This window comes from Aulonocara sp. 'chitande type north' Nkhata Bay, linkage group LG22, assembly GCF_057382095.1.
Source record: "Aulonocara sp. 'chitande type north' Nkhata Bay isolate Kocher_YH1m ecotype deep benthic linkage group LG22, A_spYH_male_GT1.1, whole genome shotgun sequence".
NCBI classification, from domain to species: domain Eukaryota; kingdom Metazoa; phylum Chordata; class Actinopteri; order Cichliformes; family Cichlidae; genus Aulonocara; species Aulonocara sp. 'chitande type north' Nkhata Bay.
In genome coordinates this window covers 10,735,234-10,754,588 of record NC_141364.1, presented here as the reverse complement: position 1 = coordinate 10,754,588, position 19,355 = coordinate 10,735,234, and the positions used below count along the sequence as shown (strand labels likewise).

Here is a 19,355-nt window from a genome sequence, read left to right as displayed (position 1 = left end):
TCAGTTGATTTGAAATCAAGACTTTCAGCTTTAATTCAAGGGGTTTAACAAAAGTGAACCGTAGAAGCATTACAGTCATTTTTGTCCACAGTCTGACGTTTTCAGAAGTTCAAAAGTAATGGACAACAGGCAGTTTCGTGCCCAGGTGAGGCTGGCCATGAAACTAACCAGATAAAAGCTTTGGAGTTGATTCCAAGTGTTGTTCTAAGTGCATTCAGTATGAGGTCCAAGAGCGGGAGGCCATCATTCAGTTGAGAAGCCAAAATAAGCATATCAGCATATAAAGACCATATTATTGTCCAAATGCTTAATAGACCTGACTTTATGGGCTTTTTAAAGGCTGTACAATTTAGTGTTTAAGATCACTAACAATGGTGACTGTGCCTTTTAATCTACCTAAAAGTGATAAAAGTTGTAGTTTTCTTTAACAGTTTTATTGGATTTACTTAATTTAAATTTAAATTTGAGCAATATTTCTTCTTTTTACATATACAAGGATCAGAAATGACTCTTTAAATCTGACCAGCTCCCTGTTTTTATTCTTGGATTACTTCCATATGAGCAGCATGGACTAATAATCCTCATTTGTCCCAGAACTGGCCCTTGGTGCAGCCTCTCAGTTCATCCTTCATCTGAAACAAACTGTTTCAGCTCCTTTTGAAGTTCAAAGTAATCTTTATTAAGGGTATCCGCTCTCACTGACATCATGAAGAGCCACGATCAGAAAAACTGTGTCAAGCTTTGCTCTTATAGGGATTACTTGCCCGTGTGCTCGCCTCATTATTTCAAACCCTTTTTAATGACAGAAAATAAGCCAGACACAGCATTTTTCTAGCTTTGTTAACCACTAAAAGCACTTAACATATTAATATGGTGCACTTTACTGAGCAGTTATCGCACATGCTTGCACTGCAGCTTTGAGCCTCTGTTATGTATTTAAACTCTCATTATTTTTTACATTGTGTTGTTGTGATTGTTGGCAGTAGGCCTGCCACATGTTTGCTGATTGCTCATATTCTGTGAAATCTGTCTTCTATGTTTACATGCAGGTACATTTAGTTGGGCTAATTATTAGCTGTAAACGTAAAGATGTCTTCCTGTGCAATCACTGTTTGTTCTTTGTGAACGCCAATGTGTCTTTTGCCCGTCGCCTCCGCCCAGTGCTCGTCTCCCGGCGTTCCCTGGCTCTGCTGTACGTGCCCTCCCGCAGCAACCATTTTTAGAGAAGGTAAAGTCATGTTTTGTCTCCGCACGGACTCGAGGAAGTTGGCTGTTTTCATTTGCTGGTATGATACCCAAAAAAAGCCTCCGGTACGTGATGCCTCCTCATTGTAACGGTGGGGGCATCGCCTCCTGAAACATTTTGATTGTGGCTGTGACTCCAACACACAATTGCTCATTCTCATATCTGATTTGACATTTGGTTGCTGTTCCAGCCGTGTGATCTGCTTTCCTCTTTGGCTTGAACAAGGTTTTCTTTCCCTTTTTTGGGTTTCATATCCAGCCCACTGCACACACGTTGCTGCTGAGTGTAATGTATTATTAATTCTGCAGGGACGAGGAGGAGAGGAGGAGGAGGAGGGCTGTGAATAACTGTGATGGAATTTAGTCAGCATTCTTGTGGGCTCAAAAGGACAAAGGTCTCGAGTTGTTATCACCTTGTTTTTTGTTATTTTATTCTTTAATGGCTGAGAACAGAGCCTGTGACTGCGGCTTTGGTTTCCACTCATCAGCCGAAACGACCAATCGGAGAGAGAGGCTGAGGTGAGCTGATAAGAAGTCAGCGGCCGCTATGGAGGCAGGAAGTGTTTCATAAGAGGCCAGGGAATGTAGCTGTTGTATTTATGAGTGTTTGATGGATGTTTGGTAAACTCGGGAGCAGAAACAATGATGTTTATGCTCTTAACTGACCTTAAATCACACTGAAATTGATGCATCGATGTATTATTACAGCGTGTCACCCGGTACAGCACATAAATACAAGCTTTTGATAAATCGTTGCAAAAATATGTGACAGGTTGGGATTTCTTTGGAAACTGTACAAAGATCATCCACCAGCAACGTATTTTCCTTATGTCACCAAAACACCTTTGGCCTGTCAGTGCTTGGAATTTGCAAGACTTCTGTCCTCTTGTATCTGAGAGCAAGACATTAGCAACAGATCCTTTGAGTCCTGTTTGCTGTGACGAGTAAACCATGTGCAAGGATGTTCAGGTAGGTGACATCCACATGTATGGCAGGACCGAGATTTTCCGGAGTTTTCTTATATCTGTGCCTCTGTGTCTCCTCCTGCCAGCACAATCTCAATCACTCTCAGTGCATGTATTGAAGGATGTCTCAGTTTCTGCAGAGGACAGGGCAGGCTATGAATAAGGATGCACAGGTGAGGCACAGCACACAGCTTGTCCTTTTTATCTTTAAGTTGTTTCATATCTTTAATGTCAGAAACTGAATGAACAAATCATCTTGCCTTTGACGTTTGTCCTTAACAGGGTCGTGGGGGGGGCTGGAGCCTCTCCCATCTACCTTAGAGCGAGAAGGGAACACGTGGACAGGTCATCAATCTGACATCCTGAACAGAGAAGCCCAAACCTCCCTCTTCCCAGCCACTTCCTCCAATTTATCCTGGGGAACCTGGGTGTCTCCTCCAAGAGAGACACCCAGGAAACATCCTAGTCAGGTGTCAAAACCACCTGGACTGTCTTCCTTTACTGTGGAGGAGTAGCATCAATACTTTGATCTGGGCTCGTCACCCTGCCTCTAAGACAGAGGTAGGATGAAGGCCAGAAGGTTAGCTCATGCAGTTCACATGCACACTGTGGTTTGGGTTTCAGCGTGTTGCCCAACATGCAAGCACAGGGAGGCAGGGATTGAACCACCAACCTTCTGATATGTAGACAGCTTGCTTAAACTCCTGAGCCACAGTCGCTCGGGATGAGGTTACCTAGGCAACCAGAGCCTAGAACACACTATCGACTAACCATCAGCTACAAAGTGATGCTCAACGCCATTTGATCACTGATATAAATAAATTAATGACAGGATTCATTATTTTTTATATCGATTCCACAGGTCACACAATTTGAATGAACTGAACAAAGTCTGTAGCTCAAAGTGCCGAGCTCACAGCTTTCTTTTTACATCAGCATTTCTTTATAGTGTCAACAAAAACTGAGTGATAATATTTTTCTTGAGGCAGTTCAGGCTGATTGATTCATAAATCAATAGTTCATTAAATGTGAATGCTTTCAGCAGCGTGTACTCAATTGATATATTCTAAAAGAAAAAGAGGTTTGGAGGTGCTGTTTTTAAAGGTTATTGGACAATAGATTTACTGGTCCAGCCCTCATGAGACCAAACTGAGCTGTATGTAGCCTGAACCAAAAAAACAAAAAACCTTTGACACCCTGGTCTTAGATAAAAGCAACACTGACACAAAACACAACACAAAATAACGCTGTGGAGCCCAGTGGTGGGCCACGGTTCCAGCGACAGTCTGTAATGATCAGCCTGCTTTAGACTTTACAGACTTTTAAATCACTCCACACCATTGTCTGGAGTTACATACTAAACTAAACTAAAAGCCTAAAGACACAGCTTCTCTAATGATCCTATAAAATCTAATATTTAAAAGTAGAATTGGAGACAGAGGCTTTAGATTTCAGATTCAGGAGACAGACACCATCTCTACTTTTAAGATTAGGCTGAAAATTTTAAGGCTGGAACATGTGACCCTGAATCCTTCATTAGTTGTGCTGCAATAGGCCTAGACTGCTGGGGACTTCCCATGATGCACTGTTTCTTCTTGACTCATTATGTTTATACATGACTCTGCATTCAATAAACAGTTATTATTTTTCTCTGACTTTCTTCCACAGTGGGTTTTTTTTCTCTTCCTCACCCACTGGTCACAGCAGATGCTGCCCCTCCCTGAGCCTGGTTCTTCCTTCCTGTTAAAAGAAAGATTTTCTTCCCCACTGTTGCCAAATCAAAGCCAAAATGGGTTTGTTTGATTGCTGGGATTTTCCCTGTATTATTGTAGTGTCTTAACCTTACAGTATAAAGTGCCTTGATGTGACTGTTGTTATTATTTGGCCCTATATAAATAAAACTGAATTGAAAAAAAGGGTTAATCTTTGTTAACATTAAAGGAATACTTTAAAAATAACAACAACTGTTAAATAACATTTCCCCCCACTTGGCCTACAACATATAATTTCAAATGAAAACTGGTACGGTTATTCAATTTCTCCTTCAATGACTTGCAGCTGGAACCTTTAAAAAGAACTCAGGAAGCCTGGGGACTGTTTTGGCCCAAACACCCTTGGGAGAAAACAGGAAGGTAAGAAACAATCTTGTAGTCAATATAGTCACTCATTAAGGAATACATTGGTTTTGCTACCCCTTAGGATAAAAAATCAGGTAAAAATAAATAATATATTAATTTGTTCGATTAACCGCAATTGCTATACTGTTCCTGACATTCACCAGTACTGTTGAGACGCTGCCAGTAAGAAAACATCCAATAAAATTAAATTAAATTAAATTAAAAAAACATGTCAAACCTCTTTGTGTGAGCATATTTTATACAAATAGTGCTAGAAGTACCCATGTGTAAACATATACTGGAGAAACTAGATGGTACGGGGTGTACAGAGGCACAGACTGTACATAAAGATGGCTGCATGTTGTTTACACTTTGTCCAAACAAAACTTCTTTGCATCATCAAATTATTTCACAATGAAGCCAGATTCCTGAGAAATGCCCCCTTCGCGCTGACCACCAAGCCACTTGCTGCTATTGTCTTATTGTTTCCTCCACGGGAAATACTCAAGACTTGAGCGTGAGTGCAGACGAGGGGATTGCATGCTTGCTTTGAAAGAAACACCCTTCCAACAATGGCTGGCAGCGGGCCTAGTCTTTTGACCCTGCAGATCACTTCACATTATTGACCTTGCCTTTGTGCTGCCTGACTTGACTCCAGCTGCTCATAATGTACAGTATATAAAGCGTAGACACATACAAACAGTTTATGAGGCCAGTCTCCATCGGAGGCCCGGCCCGCTGTCAGAGCAGCGCCGGCCGTCTGGATGAAGCTGTGATCTCTGTCTGGGTTTACTTTAAGATAGATCCTCATGGACTCTAATATCCTAAACATAGAAGAAATTCTCCAGCAGTGACCACACAATGAAATCCGAGTCGGGATGTTTACAGTCTAAAAAAATGGCAGAAATCTATGTCACGCCTTTATAGTTTGGTTTTTGTGCTGTGATTTCAAAGAGGCCATTCGCAGTTTTCAGCTGTATAATGATCCTTTTGATGGATTTATCAAAGCAGAGCAGCGGCTGGTCGCAGCAGGTGATGGAGATAAACATGTTCTCGTTTCTAAATTAATAACTGAACTATAAAAAGGAACAAATACTGACACAGCCGAGGATCACTGAAGTGGCAAATGGAATACAAACACTGAAGTTTAAACAGCGGTTTAAAAGGGGGAAAATGGCAGGTTGAAATGCCACTTATGGTGGAAGTGCAGGCTGTAATTGAAAGAGGAGTGGAAGTTCAGAAAATGAAAGGTGAAGTGCTGAAAAGAAATCAGAGGCAGTTTATTTATTCACTAAATGAACAAAAGCATTGGCCCACACCTCTTAATCAAATTTGGGTAATTTCAGTCCCTTTGCCACAGGTGTATATAAAAGAAAGCACCTGGCTATGCAATCTGATTTACAAGCATCTCTGAAAGGTCGTTCTCAAGAGCTCACTGAACTTACACTCAAATAAGGTGTAATAAAATGTCGCCACTGCAGTCATTTTGAGAAAAGTCTTAGATAATCCATTTGCAAAGTGGAAACGGTCACCGGTGTTCTGCTGCTCCAAACCTCCTCGGACATTAACATCAGCACAAAAACTGTGTGCTGGGAGCTTCATTGTCAAGCAGCTCCTGTAGGTGTCATCTTCAGCATATTGTTCTCATGTTACTTTGAGTTGAATTCTATGTAGATAAAACATAATAATGCTTGGAATAACCCAAACCCAACCCAGAATTAATGAGGCCAAGGCAATCAGTCCAAAAAGAGAGGGAGAGAGAGAAGAGGAAAACGTGCAAGGTCGAGGTTGAACCGCGCACAGGGAGGCGGGAAACCCGAACACAGAGAACATCTGCAGCACAGCAGCAAGTATTAACGAACAGTGTGACGGGGACCCACTGGGCTGATGTGGGAATGACCAGCAGGGGGTTAACAAGACACAGTCACCAGCAATCAGGCAACTACGGGAAGACAGACAGGAAGCAAAAGAAGAAAAACAACAAACTTCAAAGTAAGAGCCATAAATATGGACACCAAACAAGATGTACACGACAAATGGAACAAAAGGGATGGAAACACAAACACAGTGTGAGACAGAGAAAGGCGTAGATGACACACTGTGGAGGCCACTCATACTAAATGACTGTAAACATAGAAACGAACCAAAAAGACAAGAAAACAAAACCTGATGACTACAGAAAACAGAAAATGAAACGGCAAGAGATAACCAGAACTAAAGAAGACAAAAGAGGAATCCAGAAAATATAATAAACACAAAACTTTAAACTTTATATACGGAAACACCAGGAGAACCCAAACGGGAAGCAAAACTTTAGCTTGCTGATATTTCAAAACAGACAACAAGGACAGTGTTTTACCTAATGGGACAGCAGCTTCTACTTTAAATCAAATTATTAGCATGTCAATTGTGATTTTAGGTGGTTGCCAGGCAACATGATAACATCGTATCATGCACAATTCCCATTTTATATACATAAATTGCAGGTTATTGTTTTTCAATTAAAATATGTGACATGATGCTTTTATGCTGCGTTACAGGTGCCAGATAGGTGATTTTAGCCTGTTGGTAGGTGGTTGCTAGGCAACAAGACGATGTTAGAATATATGATCTAGATAAGAACCTTCAGGGGCCTGAGATGTACCTGTGTGTCAGGTTTGGTTGCTCAAAGTTAATCGTGTACAGATTTCAGTTATTACGGTATCTAAAATCTGTGTCAGGAGTCTCTCATAAGACAATAACAATGGCTAATAATGCATTGATGATCATATTCATTAATAAAGTATTCTCATTATAATTCGGTTTATTGACTAAACCATAAAACCTAACAAATATTAAAAGAATAGATTTGACCGCAGTTTTTAAAATAGTTGTATTATTTTGTTCTTTTTACTTTGGCCAAACATGCAGTGTTTATAAGATTTTAATGGATGAATTTGATTCGATTTGACCTGCTGAAAGTAAAACCGTATAAACAGTGGACGGTTTAAGAGTGAAGGTGGATGAAGGCTTCCTGGAATTTTTAACTGGGGGTGAGAAAGCTCGATGCGTCAGCAGATAAAGGACAGAAAGCGTCAATTTTGGTGATATTAAACAACAAATGTGGGGGAAGTTGTCAATTAAAAAAGGAGTAAAATATGAAAGTAGATAAAGTGCAAACTGAAATATAAATAATTAAAAGATGAAGCAGTGAAGACAGCTAAAATAAAAGCAGTGAAAGTGATAATTAGTCATCACTTTCTGACTTTCTGTTTGTTTATGTGGAAGAAGCAGCAGCCTGTGGGTTTCTAATTATAGGTAACACTTGAGCATTGTTTCTTATCATCATGCTTTGCAGACAGGGTAACCTTTAAAGCAGCTAAAAGTAATCAGCTACAGGAACGTCTAAAAGAAACCACCTCTTCCTGTCTTCGGGACAGTTTTTCACCCCCTGACTTTTTATTTTATTTTATTTTAAATGATGATGACAATGTGGAAGAAAAGGTCTTTTTCTTCACCCCCATTGTTCCTCGGAGCGTCGGCTCGTCACTCTCATTGTTTCTCCTCTTTGAACAATGAGGAACAACCTCCCCCTGCCACGTCTCCCACCCGCCGGGTTTCTCTTTGGCGATGATTAGTTTCTGATGTGAGACCATTGTCCTGACCAACAGTGGTCGCGTGTGAGGGACAGTGTGACAAATATACAATAACACCCCTCGCTCTCTGGCTCTGTCTCCAGCAGCAGACAGGAAGGACTGCAAGCTTTCATGATTGACCAGAATCCAGGAAACTCTGAAAATCACAAATATGGGGATGTGTTATTTAGGAAAAATAGGACAGGAACTTCGTGTACCCAAACTCTTCAGTACACCTCAGATCTCTCACAACTAGCACATTCACATTTTCTAAAAACAGCCCTGTTGCATCATCAAATATCCCAATGTGTGTTTAACCAAAACCAAACAAAGCAGTTGATAACATTCAGCCTGCCATTCCAACAACTATAATCTGAAAATAAACACAAACACTGGTCTTATTATTTATTATTATCATCTCAAACAGTGCATTAGTCCACCTGTCGGTGTTTTGGAGCTGTAAGCAGCAATTTGTAAGGATCAAGGGCCAAATAAGGAGCAAACTGAATCATTAAAGACCACAGGTCCTGATTCTGGAGGATAAAGGTGATTTAGTCAAAACATACCTGAAAAAAATACTTAAGAATCTACAGAATGATCACTTTTAAATTAACTAGAAACTACTACTTATTTACAATGTAATTAAACATTACTTAATCTCAAATTAAGTGATTGATCTGCTTGAAAACTACAAAACTGAGAATTCAGAGGTGATTTTTTTCAGTAAACATTTTTTAAGTCTTGCACCACTGCAGACAACCAGAAATGGCTTTGGGTAGTCATGGTGGCAGTTATTTTAAAGCACTAAAATAAAGATTAAAAAGTTTGCTAACATTATCCCAATATGTTGGCAAACTTCTCTCTGGAAGTTACAAAAATCCAACAGATTTCCATTCCAGGATTATGAAAAACCAGTGTAGGAACCTTTAGAGTCCAAATGTAGAATTCATCTGTCGTTCTCCACAAAATCCACAAGAGGGCAGCATAACATGTCTTACAGAGCTGTGGTCTGCAGTCCAGCTCTGACTTTTCTCACCCGCTGGGACCCTCACAGTGACTCATCCTCTGTGCAGCTGGGACTAGCAGCTGAGTCACACAGCTCATCACTCATTTAGCCAGTCAATATCAGATCCAGGCAGCGATGATCTCCTGTAAATCGAGGCATCATCCTCATATTCACCTGTGGCACTGTGCTAACTGGAGTATAAACAGAGGGGGTGGGGCTGCTGCAGTGGTTCTATGGTTTATTATTATACTTCTTTTTTATGCCACAAAGGTAGATTTCCACTAAAGCCTAATGCTCATATTAACTAGATACCATCACCACATAGCACATTTGACTGACTGGGACTGAGGTGCCCGTCCTGTCATAATAAATGCTAAAAAAAAAATAAAAAATAAAAAATTGATTGACAGGTAATTATCTATACTGGCTTGTCCTGTGAGGCCTCCTGAGGGGCTGCAGTCTATTCCACCTGACACGTGGCGTACCTGTCATCTATCAAACAGAGAGAGGGAGCTGTTATTGTCTTAGAGTAGCTGCTTCATCTGTGCTGAAATCCACACAGAAACAAGAGGGAAACATGCAAACTCCACAAAGAGATGCCAAAACCCATAATTCAATATACATTTTCTGCATGAATTTATTTGTTAAAGCTTCTTTTAGAGTTAAAGTGGGCCTGTTCTGCTTTTCGATTTAGAATAGAATCCCCCCTTATTGTCATTTTACCTGTATAACAAAATTATAGGTGCTCCACGCCAACTTTGCAAGATTAAAATATAAATAGTATGACAGCAGGAATAAATAGCAAACAGGAGAGATGTATACAGTCTAGAGGAATATATGAAAAACAAGAGAAAGGCACACATTGGACAGCAAAGTGTTTGGAAACAGTACAAAAAGACTTGGTCTGAGTATTGAGTCTGTATGTGAGTGGCCTGAGTGTTGTGGGTTACTCAGACCATGGCTCATTGGTGAGGTGGGTGGTCAGGTGTGGGGTGTGTAGTGTGTGTTTGTGTGTGTGGAGGGGGGTAGTGTTTGTTAACAGTCCGAATGACCCAGGGGAAGAAGCTGTTTTTGAGTCTGGAGGTGTGGAACTGGATTGACCTGAGGCACTGACCAGAGGGCAGCGGGTCAAACAGGTGGTAGGCGGGGTGCAAGGGGTCACCTGTGATGGCCCTGGTTTTCCTAAGACAGGAGGATCTGATGATGGCCTCCACGGGTGACAGAGGGCAGCCAAAAAATTTTTGGGGGAGGTGTTCCTGTTCCTGTGCAACCTTCCTCTTCTCGGTTGTGGCCCGAGTACCAAACACCCAGGCAGGGGCGGTAGAAGGCCAGCAGCAGATTCTGGTAAAGGTTATTTTTCCTCAAGATGCGGAGGAAGTGCAACCGCTGCTGGGCCTTCTTTACCAGGGCGATGGTATTGTTGGTCCAGGTGAGATCAGTGGAGATGTGGGTGCTAGAAGGAAGTATTTGGTCCAGGAACCGGTCTCTGTCATGGGTCTTGAACACTAGTCAACATCCTCTAGCAGCTAAGAAAATACGGGGTCTGGTGTGCTTGCTTTCTCCATCCTGGCTTTTTCTTTTTCTTCTTTTCATTCTGTATCATGTCAGTGACAGTTTGTATCTCTGATATATCTCAGGACAGCACGGTTCAGTGTTTGAACCACCTGGAGTTTTAATGTGCTCCATCATCGGGCTACCTGTAAATCTGAGATAGCTCTCTGTTCTGTGATGATGAGCTATAGCAGCCTGTCTACGGTGTAGCCGCCTCTTGTCCAACCACTGCTGCTGGCCATTGTGACCAACCTGCTGGTCAGAGGGGCAGCCAATCAGAGTAAGTCCGCTTAAAAGAAGGGTGGTCTTCAAAGGACAAAATAAATAAGAATACAAACAATATGCTACTGCAGCACATAAACGACCCAAAAGAGTCAGTTACAAGCATAAAAAATAAATAAAATCACATCACATGAAGGAAACCCCGTAATTTTCCCACTTCAGACTCGCCCACCTCACCTGGGTGACTATTACAGGGTAAAAAAATTGAAGTCATTTTGCGGTAAAATCAAAACCCACACTGCTCAATGCCAAATTTTCCCACTTCATGACTTCATGATGTATGCCGAAGTGGAAACTGACATTTGAACGTCTACTATTTAGCAACACTACGTACGTCAGGTTTGTTCCCAAAGCCTCAAACTTGCAATCTGTGAGATTTAAATTCTGCACAGCATGAGACACCAATAGATACTTAGATCCTTCTTCCAGAGTGGACAAGCATTTGCTTCTTATCAGACTCAGACTCCCAGCTATTTTGGCCTTTCCCTTCTGATCATATCATAAGGACAACACAGCAATTCTGTACTTAAACTCCACTGCACATCTTTTTAAGCCCATCAGCTCATGTAAGTTCTGGGAATTGAACCAGCCACCATGTTGTCTTTCTCTGATATATTTCAACAAATCTCCGGAAATAGCTCCTATCTTTCCACCCATTTATTTTCATTTCAGACTGGCAGAAGCGATCTGGTGTTGTGATAAGAATCTCCATCAGATGCGGCGTGTGTCTTTGAAGATATACACGGTTATAAACACTGAGATGGTAAGACAGGGCATGTCTCAGCTGATAGCATCACGCTGCTCACTGAGCGACTGTGTCGGATGCTTCTCAGATACAACACCAAAGGATTTCCTCCTCCTTCCTCCTTGCTGCTCTGTTATGTAATGCGCTCGCATCAGTTGTAAGTGCGGAGCGCCTCGAGCCAAATCAATGTGCTCTAAACAAGCTTCATCCTCATCAATAATGGATTCACGCCGTAAACGTGTCAGACGTCCCTGCTCTTCAGGACCACTCAGCCTAACGCGACGTCCCACAAGAACAGTTATGCAAGACCAAGCGCAGGTTGAAAACCTACGAGCTTTAAATGTTTGAGTGAGCTGCTGTGTGTCTGCAGCTGTGGACACATGACAACACAAAGCCTTCCACCTCTTCATCCGGACTCTCTGCGTCATTTTGCCTTCTTGTATTTCCTTTTCTCGCTGTTCTGTTTACCCAAGCATGCCGGCACGATAGCGTGTTGGTAGACTGTAGGTGTGAAGCAAAGCTTTGCCGAGACGCGTACTCGCCACCAGAGGGCAGTGTTATAAACATGTGAAACGACCAGAGATGTGGACTGCTCTTATTTCCGTTTAAGCAGTTTTGGATCGTTTAGCTTATTATTCTGCAGTCTTTGTAAACACTGCATGGTATTTGCATTTGCTTCTGTTTGTTTGAGACGCATTTGGCCCTCTTTGTGCTCCTTTTATATCTCTTTACCTTCATTTTTCATCTTTTTGTGCCAATTTGTTTCTTATTGTAGTCAATTTGTCTATCTGTGGGATGGTTTTAATCTCTTTTTGGTCATTTTGTGTTTCTTTCTGACACTTTTGTGTCTCTTTGTAGTCATTTTTCACCTTTTGTGGTCATTTTGTGTTCTGCTGTGGTCATTTTTCATTTCTCTGCATTCAATTTGTTTCTCTTTGTGTTCATTTTTTGTCTTTTTGTGTTATTTTGTTTTTCATTGTGGTCATTTTTCATTTCTCTGTAGTCAGTTTGTATCGCTTTGTGTTCATTTTTGTCTCTTTGTGTCATTTAATATTTCTTTGTGGTCATTGTGTGTCTCTTTGTCATCATTTTGTGTGGTCATTTTTCATCATTTTGTTTTCATTTTGTGTGCTCAGGCATGTCCCTTTGGCTCGACCTCTGTGTGGATATTTCAGTAAAATGCCACAGATGAACCAGTCTTGTCTCCAGAATAGTTTGCACAATGGTGGACTCCTATCAGCCCTCTGCAGACCTGCCTACTCGGACCCTCACTCTTCCTGCCAGGCCCGGGCCCTGACATTTTGATTGAGCACACAAGGTCGATGGCTGCCACAGCTGAGATGTCGCTGCTGATTTGGGCTTCATCTGGCACCCTGTGACTTTCAGCTGGGGCATTTTTATCCCCGTCATTATTCTGTCCGTTGGCTGGGACGCTTACCTTTCAGGCAATGCTGTGCTGGAAGTAAATGCCGATTAGCGCTGTTGTAACGAGCAGGAATGTGACAGCGATGTTCTGGCAGGTGTGAGCTGAGCCTGCAGGTTGCTAAGCACAATGAGAGCGTTTCGGGCAGGTGTAGCATTATGTAATAAAACCTAATGCTGGATTCTTGCTGACTGCAGTCTCTTAAAATAGTGACTCTGCACCAAATCTGATCAGTTCTTGTCAGAGACAAAGAAGGGAGGGAGCGAACTACACTTTACTGTGTGTTTGAACCACTGAACACACTAAACAGGAAACAATCTGCAATGGTGGGGGAGATGGTACTCAGTTTGTCATGTATACACATATTTGTGCAAATTTAGATGATTTTAAACATCAAGACAAACTCTGTCATACAGAAAATACGCCAGCATCACACCTCGACATGTGACACCGGAGCTGCCTGCTTTCAAGAGCTTTTTACAGTCCATTTTTATCTCAGTTTGGCCTTAAAACACATTTTTAATCTGTTCTAAACTGATGGTTTAGACCACCCACTGCTCTATAATCTAGATAAAAATCTGCAGATGTTTGTGATTGTGCAGATGTTGGCACTGGACAAGAGTTTTGGGTCAGGAAGCTCGCTGGGTTACATGTTTGAGCGGGCTTCGTTAGCTTATAGTTAGTGTGGAGAGCAAAAGAAATACACCCAACAAGCAACTGATAATATCTTAGTCCATTATTAGCTTGTTCTCAGTATTTGTAAACAGAGGAATAAGATAAGATACCTTAAACCAGACATCCATCATTCATTAACCAACAATCCTGGCTCCATCCATTCACTTCCGCTTATCCTTTTCAGGGTCGCAGGAGCCTATCCCAGCTGTCATAGGGCGAAAGGCGGGGTACACCCTGGACAGGTCGCCAGTCTGTCGCAGGGCTAACACACAGGGACAGACAACCATTCACACCTAGTGGCAATTTGGATTATCCAGTTAACCTATCCCCACAAGCTGCATGTCTTTGGACGGTGGGAGGAAGCCGGAGTACCCGGAGAGAACCCACGCAAACACGGGGAGAACATGCAAACTCCACACAGAAAGACCTGATGGTGGAATTGAACTCAGGACCTTCTAGCTGTGCGGCAACAGTGCTAACCACCGTGCCACCGTGCTGCCCACAAGCCTGGCTATCAGCCCTAATAATATGTCCTTTGTCCTCAGAGTGTGTGTGTGTGTGTGTTTGTTTTCTTTTTTTTAGGGGGGGTAGCTTAAAGTTTTGTTCAGAAAGTGAACTGACCACTTTGTTAGGTACTTATTAGTCAAGAAGAAGTATGCTTGTTGGTCTGAGTGTTTTGGACACTGTTGACCTGCTGGGATTTTCCCACACAGCCGTATCCATGGTTTACAAAGGATGCTGCGAAAAACAAAAGAAACTCGTTACATCCGAGGTGCAGAAGAGCATCTCTAAACGAACAGCATCTGAAACCTTGAATAAGAATAGCTACAGCGTGAGTATTGTGGCTGAGCAAGTCCGTTCCTTTACAATGATGCCAGAAAGCTCAAATAATCTCAAACTGGTGTCTTGAGCATGAAAATGACAACCTTTGGGATGCGATGGAAAGCAGCAAGGTGTATCTAATAAAGTGGCCTGTCATTTGGATCTCAGCTTCCAGAAAGACATTTAGATACAGATTTACAGTTTATAGAGAGGAATGAGTATTTTCAGGTGTTATAATTTCCACCGCAGTGTCATTTCTGTGACAGTCTGACTGATGAGATTAATCTGGAATGAAGAAGTCTCTGCTCTCACTCTGATGAGGCTGCAGTGATATTTTAACATCACTGAACAGATGGGAAATTTTGAGCTAATATACTTTTTTTTTTCTTTTTTACAGCTCCCTGTTCTTCTAAGAAATAGGTGGTGGGTGGGTGGGCAGAATGTGGGGTAAAAATAAAGAGCAATGAGAATGAGTCACAGCTCCTTCAATCCCAGGCTGGATATAAATACATCCACATAGACACGCGTACGTGCATACGCTTCTCCACGCGTGGCTGACATTACATAAGCTGCAGCGTGGGAGGTGTGATGCGAGGCATGTACAATTCATCAATGTGGGACTGAACTCGGGGGTATCTCGTACATCCTAGTGAGCCCCCCGAACGCATCACCGTAGTTTCATTTTGATGCACGCTCCTGCGCGGACGAACCTCGGTGTAAAATCAGCGGGTTTAAAGTGACGGCCGACCCCAAGGCTCCACGCCGCAGCACAGAGCTGTTATCAAACGTGACTGAAAAGTGAGGAGAGGGATCGGACTGTGACGGAAGTGGAAATGGGAGGATGCGCTGGAAAAATCCTGGAATATGGGGCTTATTTCATTCTGAGTCGATACAGTTTATATTCATATATGAACCACATTCACAGGTTTTTGTTTGGGGTCCTTTTTGTGTTCAATATTAACTTTGTATTAAAATGGCCTGTATTTATATAGCGCTTTACTAGTCCCTAAGGACCCCAAAGCGCTTTACATATCCAGTCATCCACCCATTCACACACACATTCACACACTGGTGATGGCAAGCTACATTGTAGCCACACCCACCCTGGGGCGCACTGACAGAGGCGAGGCTGCCGGACACTGGCGCCACCGGGCCCTCTGACCACCACCAGTAGGCAACGGGTGAAGTGTCTTGCCCAAGGACACAACGACCGAGACTGTCCAAACCGGCAACCTTCCGATTACAAGGCGAACTCCTAACTCTTGAGCCACGATCGCCCCGCTATTAGCTCTAGTCTGGGTCTCCACCTGCTCCTTGTCTACTTTCCATATGTAACAGTCACTTAGGTTCATTCAGAATCTGGATAGCTGATATTCCCAGAGCTGAACAATTGATCAACGAGCCAAAAAATGTTTTTACATCAACAGCCTTAACTGCTTGAAATTAAGGCATCTGGACTTCTGTTTGGTTCATGAAGATGTACTTTGGTAGAGGTGGTCCTGAGACTAATCATGTGACTTTCATGATTAGTCCAGTTGCCTGCATTTAAGCACTTGAGACTACCATGACTTCGACCACTGAGAACCTACACAGACAAACTGCAATGAAAGCCTTTCGGTAGATGGCTGCTTATCGCTGAGCCTGGTTGAGCCAGAGGTTTCTTCCTGTTAAAAGGGAGTTTTTCCTTCCCACTGTTGCCAAGTCTGCTCAAGTTGGGGTTTTCTCTGTATTACTGTAGTTTTTACCTTACAATATTGTGGTGTGAATAAGGCACGGCGGGTCCAGGGATCAGTGTTTAGAGCCATTTTATTTCCATCACCTCACACCACAACCACCAACCCCTGAGTCCTCGTGTTTTTAACTTGGCGGACTGAACTGAAACAGGATACAAACTGTGGTCTCTGAGTTCACAGCCACCACCAGCTATCCTAATATCTTATTCAGCCTACCTGCATTTTCACAACTTTGAACTCACCCACTCCTGGGACTGGTGACTTCATTAGCTCACGCCTTTTTGATCTTCTAATTGGACTGAAACTAGTTAACCCAAAGTATAAGCAGTTGCAGGAATGGCTGCTTTTCGTTGAGGTCGAGCATAAACAACAGCAGGCGCAGCATTATCTATCTGCATAGATAAGTTTTAAGTTAACTTGTCTGGGGCAGCATGTCTTCCCAGCTCTAATGTGTAATGCTGGAAGGTTTGATTATGAACACATTAAACACAGCACATTTTATCTACACACATATTTGCTACTTTTACAGTAATACACATTCCTGGAATCCTCTCACATGAACAATAAAAAGTGTTATTATTATTTCAGTTCAGAATAACAAGTCTAAAATAAAAATCACAGAAAGGTTAGCAGCTTTGGCAGAGTTTCTCCCAAGATGGAGAACATATTGATATCTGAAGCAACTCAATAAAGCAGGTCTTCTTTAAAGTCTAAGACTTCTTCCGTTTTTGTTGACCTGGACTATATTGCATTATCTTGAAAGAATTATCAGGTTTTTGTATGTGTAAACTCTGTAATAGTGGATTTTTTGGCAGAGCTGCTGCCCATGTGTTTCTAATAAGGCACTCAGTCCATGTGTAGATATACACTTTCACGCAGAGTGGAAAATAACAGACAATACTTTTGATGCCTTGAGGAGGAAGTTGTGGAGCGTATCATCGTCTCGTTTTATTTGTATAACATGCATTTTATGGATCAGATTGAGCCTTTAACACACTATGATTATCAGTTTCGTCTAACCTTTAACAAATCTGTCCGTCATTCTTCTTAACCGCTTGTCCAGGGTCACCGTGTGGCTGGAGCGAGAAACATGGTACAAGTATAATACAAGACTTGAAATTCCACTGATTGATCGTGTTGGTATTACAAGGCTGGATGGAAGCATGTTTTCCATCCAAAAGCTGCAGCAGAAATCAAGATTCGCCCGATCAAAGCCTTTCTGTGTTTAATTGTTCCAGTTTGTGTGAATTGTAGCCTCAGTTTCCTGTTCTTAGTCTGCAGGAGTGGCACTCAGTCTGGTCTTCTTCTGCAATAGTCCATCTCCTTCAGGGTTTGATGTGCTGTTCAATCAGAGATGCTCTTCTGCATACCTCGGTTATAATGAGTAAAGTTGCTGTTGCCTTCCTATCAGCTCAAAGCAGTCTCCTCTGACATCTGGCACTGGATATTTCTTATTTTCAAACCAGCCCATCTGACGCTAACAACAAGCCACATTCGCTTTTCTTTCTCACTCTGATGCTTAATCAGAAATTCAGCAGGTCACCCTGATCTTGTCCACATGGCTAAATACCCTCAGGTGTTGTCACATGACTGACTGATTAGAAATTTGTGTTAAAGAGCAGCGGAACACGTGTACCTAATAATGTGTGGTTGGGATGTTGTTATTTTACCCGTTGACATCGACACCGTCAGCTGTTTCCAGGGTGATTGAATTTTTATCTCCTCTGACACAGTGAGTCAATGTCCCACATCTTGATGAGCTCCCGTTTTCCAAAATCAACAATGTAATACGGACACTTTCCTAAACTTTGGCTTTTATCGAATGCCTGTGAAGACATCACCGGCCTCCTGCAGGTTAACAGAGGTGGAAAATTACAAGTCGGTACAAAGTCGCACGGGACTAGGATGAAAACTACCACAAACAAAAGGAATTTCAGCTACAATAAAGACTGGAAAATATTTAATAACTGGGGAAAACTGGTGAAAGGAGATTCTTAAACAGGCTTTATGCTTTTTATCGGTTATTTTTGAGCCTAACAAGAAAGCTGTGGCTCAAAAAAAGACACCAGTTGATGAAGTCATGCCCACTGAAAGATGAATGATTGCTCGATGGAACAGTAACTGAGAAAACACTGAGCAGTTTCAAAGGTTAACAGGTTAAAAATCTCCCACACAAACATACTCTTTGGCCCACATTTAGTTTGTTGTGATCTGGTCACTCCGACTGCTTGGCTGCTCTTATAATTTTAATTAAATCTCCAAAGGGTTATCTACATGAGACATGAGCATTTACCTTATTAAACCATATTTAAACCAGTCCACTATTTTATTAAAAATGTGGGTAATTGTTAGAGCAGTTAGTTACAGTGTGTAAGTGTGTTTTGTCCACAGGGGGCATGAGAGCGCTTCAAACCCAGTAACCACTGTATGAATCTGCACTGTAGCTTACTCCTCAGCAGTAAACCCACAAAGCCCACAAATTGTAGAGTTTACATGATCCGGGATGTCTGCGGCACTCTCCTGAAACAGTTTAATTTTTCACTAATAAGACTGAAAAATAATATGTGGTTAAAACGTATCTTCCAGGGGGGAAAAAGCAAAAAAACTTACTTGAAAGGCAGAGTTGCTGCCAGCAGTCATATCGAGAGAGCAGTAAAGATTGCACTGGGGAAAGCCTGTATTTGATTTTGATTGCAGCTAATTTAGTTAAACTGTATAATGTCCCATGTTTCCAATCCCCAGCCCTCAGATTGGAGTGATTTATTACCAGTGAAGATGAAGAAGTGAAATAAGTGTTGCTACATTCAAGAATTACTGACTGAGGAAACCCAGCGCAGAGCTTTAAATCAAACAGTAAACTCTTCATGTTTAATGCGTTTAAGGTTTAATGTGAAGACAAACATGACTAAAGAATATAATTAGTGTATATGGCTGGATTACAGTTTGGGAAGACCTTTAAAGCCCCTGTTTGACCCTGACAGTTAGAAATGACCCACTTTTAAACATCCTGTTTTTTTGGGGGGGGGAATACTTCATCTCATATGTCAGCAACAGTAACCGAGACGGTTTCATTTCCTCATTAACTTCAGATGACAGTGCGGTGAAAGAATGGAGCAAGAAAACAAAACAAACTAGTTAATCCCAAATTAAATGATACAAATATGTGAAATATGAAGC

At 41.9% G+C, this 19,355-nt stretch overlaps 1 long non-coding RNA gene across 1 annotated transcript; it reads left to right on the top strand.

Moving 5' to 3' along the window:
* Nucleotides 1-386: 386 nt before the first annotated feature.
* Nucleotides 387-3,791, top strand: LOC147303567 (uncharacterized). Its single transcript, XR_015126897.1, has 3 exons — nucleotides 387-2,214; nucleotides 2,297-2,383; nucleotides 2,493-3,791. It is a non-coding gene; the product is annotated as an uncharacterized LOC147303567 (long non-coding RNA).
* Nucleotides 3,792-19,355: the final 15,564 nt, after the last annotated feature.